The sequence below is a fragment of the Planococcus citri genome, chromosome 2 (assembly GCF_950023065.1).
Source record: "Planococcus citri chromosome 2, ihPlaCitr1.1, whole genome shotgun sequence".
Lineage (NCBI taxonomy): Eukaryota > Metazoa > Arthropoda > Insecta > Hemiptera > Pseudococcidae > Planococcus > Planococcus citri.
This window is the reverse complement of record NC_088678.1, coordinates 8,166,826-8,170,365: the sequence shown is the minus strand read 5'-3', so window position 1 is coordinate 8,170,365 and position 3,540 is coordinate 8,166,826.

Genomic DNA, 3,540 nt, shown 5'->3' with positions numbered 1-3,540 from the left:
TGAGTGTTTTCGCAAAGTAGATGGGTTGGCCTTAAATATGAAGTAGTATATCTGAATCTCAACTCTTTCTTCCTCTTCAACTCCCTTTCCTTACCCAACCAGACAAACCTACGACTGCCTTCGTAGGTACACACAGGGCCGTATAGCTAGCGGGGAAAGAGGGCAATGGGAGGCAGCCTCCCCCGCCACAACTCGCTAAAAGTTCAAGTGATGAGTTGGGAGAACGGGAACGCGAGCCTTGAGTTGGAAAATTGCGATTTTTTGTTAAATATTATACTTAAAACTTTTTGATGATCGGTGAATTTTCAATCTCTGTTGGTAAACTACGAAGTATACGAATAAAAACAAGTTGGCAAAGACACTTATTTGCCAACTTTTTAGGAACTAAAATTACATGTGTATTTTTGAAAGCTGTTGCCTATTTCCGGTGTCAGATTGTCGTCACGCACGATGCTTCCTTCTACTGAGAATTTGTCATTTCTTGGACTCAAAATGAGCTAGGAAAAAGTTGTCGAATTTTGCATTCTTAATGACGTTTTCTGACTAATTTCAGGTCGCTGAATCCAAAAATGACGTTCGTTTTGCGATCAGACTGGTACGTATACTGTGAAATAGCGAACAAAAATTGTTCTATACGCTAAATTTCCCATCAGCATGACCAGTCCAGCTTTTCCCAAAATGGTGATTTCACCTTGAAATAAAATTATTCTAAGCCAAATTTCCTATAAGGATGGCCAGTTCAGTTGAAATATAATTTTTTGAAATCAAAATTTTACCAAATTGAGCTGTAAAGCTGAAATTTGGGACATACCTTATTTTCGACCTGCTAAATCGATTGGTAAACAATTTCAAACCGTTTTGAGCAGTTCTGGAGCCTCCAAAACATTTTTGAAACTTGAAATTTCCACAATATTTCATCAAATTGAAGTTGGAATGTGGGAATTCACGCTGCAATCCAATTTAAACACGCTATTAAGTCAACTGCCGATGGGTTTGAGTCATTTTGTGGCCACCAGAGACTTTTTGAAAATTCTTGGAGCCTCCAGTAGATTTTTGAAACTTGAAATTTCTATAAAATTTCATTAACAACAGTTAGAAAGCTAAAATTTATTCTGTAAACTAATTTCAATATGCTAGGGAGTCGACTGCAAGTATATTTCAAGTCGTTTTGGAGACTTCAGCGAGTTTTTATAAATTACGGGAGCCTCTAGTAAATTTTTGAAACGTGTAATTTCTGCAAAACTTCATAAAAAGGAATAGATTTTGTAGCATTTTTTGAAAAACAGAAGTTTCTAAAAATCTGCTGTAGACTCTAAAACGGATTGAAACTGCCTGCGATCCACATCAGAATAATGTCAAAAATAGGTGTCTCTGTTTGGTGAAATTTTATGGAAATTTGAAACATTGAAATATCTGCCGGAGGCTCCGGTAATTTCTAAAAAGTCGCTGGAGGCTTCAAAACATCTTGAAATCTACCGGTAGTCAACTTCATAGCATACTGAAATTAGTTTATGGAGTGAATTTTTGCTTTCCAACTGCCTTTAATGAAATTTTAAGTTTCTAAAATCTGTTGGAGGCTCTAGTAATTTTTAAAAGGTCGCTTGAGGCTCCAAAATGACTTGAACCAACTTGCAGTCGACTTGATAGCGTGTTGAAATTGGAGTACACAGTCAATTTTGGATTTCCAACTCTGTTTGGTAAATTTATATGGAAATTTCGAGCATTGAAATATCTGCTGGGGGCTCCAGTAATTTCCAAAAAGTCGCTGGATGCTCCGAAACGACTTGAAATGTACTTACAGTCGACTACCTAGCGTATTATATTAGTTTACAGAATAAATTTTAGCTTTATAACTGTTGTTAATGAAATTTTATGGAAATTTCAAGTTTCAAGAATCTACTGGAGGCTCCAAGAATTTTCAAAAAGTGCCTGGGGGCCACAAAATGACTCAAACCCACCGGCAGTTGACTTAATAGCGTGTTTAAATTGGATTGCAGCGTGAATTTCCGCATTCCAACTTCAATTTGATGAAATTTTATGGAAATTTCAAGTTTCAAAAATGTTTTGGAGGCTCCAGAACTGCTCAAAACGGTTTGAAATTGTTTACCAATCGATTTGGCAGGTCGAAAATAAGGCATGTCCCAAATTTCAGCATTATAGCCCAATTTGGTAAAATTTTGATTTTTTTTCTCATTTTTGGTCTAAATTTGATTTTTAAAAATTCACGAAAAATAATATATTTCAACTGAACTAGCCATCCTTATAGGAAATTTGACGTAGAATAATTTTAGTTCAATCATTTTTTTTCCCTCCGACCCTTCATTTCCGCGATACAGCCGAAAAACGTAGATTGACAAAGGTTAATGACCTTTTGCGGGGATAGCAGACAAGTTGCAGTTTGCAACTTTGGTCAAAATATTTTTGAGTCTACCGTGAATCGAGTTCACGTTTTAAATTCCCGATTTTCATTTTTTAAAACAATTTTTATAAAATTGACAATTTCATCCCCTCCTCAGTAAGGGTGAAATTACCATTTTGGGAAAAGCTGGAATAGTCATGCTGATGGGAAATTTAGCGTAGAACAATTTTTGTTAGAACATTTTTCCTCTCGGACCCTTCATTTTGGCGATACAGCCGAAAAACCTGTATCGGCAAAGTTTAATGACCTCTCGCGGGGGTAGCCGGCAAGTTGGGGGGGTGCAACTTTTGATGGGTTGTTTTTGAGACCAATCTGAACAAATAATGTGAAATTCAGCTTGCCCCCAATGTTTTCGAGGTTCGACTAAAAATTTTGCTAAAATGACTGGACTAAAAACAGAGTGCAGCCTAATTTTTATATTTCATAATTTTTATCAAATTTTGTGATTTCAAAAAAAAAAAAAAAAAAAAAAAAAATACCTAGATACAATTTGATTTTTTTGCCAGAAATGGACAAATTCAAAATTGCCAGACAACTGGTAAAAAGTGCTCTAAATGTACAGTAGATGCTTTGGATTTTGTAGTTGCACAACATGGAGATGGGTCCTAAAAAGGTGCAATTTTCAAAGTGAATTAGACCCTGAAATTTTCTTACAGGTTAGTACCGGACCTTTCCTATCAACTTTTTCATGAAATACGTCAGAAAGACGTCAAAATAAGACAACTGAATAAATTTTTCAATGTTTGGAATTGAAAATAAAATTTATTCGAATTTCGATTTTTTTGTGATGAGCTTATTTCATCGAGTGAAATGGGATTCTCAACTTTTTCAACGGATACGTAAAAATAGGCGTCAAATGGGTCAACTTCACCAATCAAAACTTTTTTTCATGTTTTAAATTTAAAAAATCGCATTTTTTCGAAAACTTTCAATTTTTTTTAAATCGACTTTACGAAATAAAGCCATCCCAATTTTTTAATATGTTGTTCAGCATGAAAAGTTGTCCATAATATATTTTTTTTTAGAATTTTTGAGAGTAGTAACGATATGAAAACTACGTTTTGAAACTTTTCTAGCAAATTTTTCATACAAAAAAAAGTTGCAACACTGATTTTTATGAT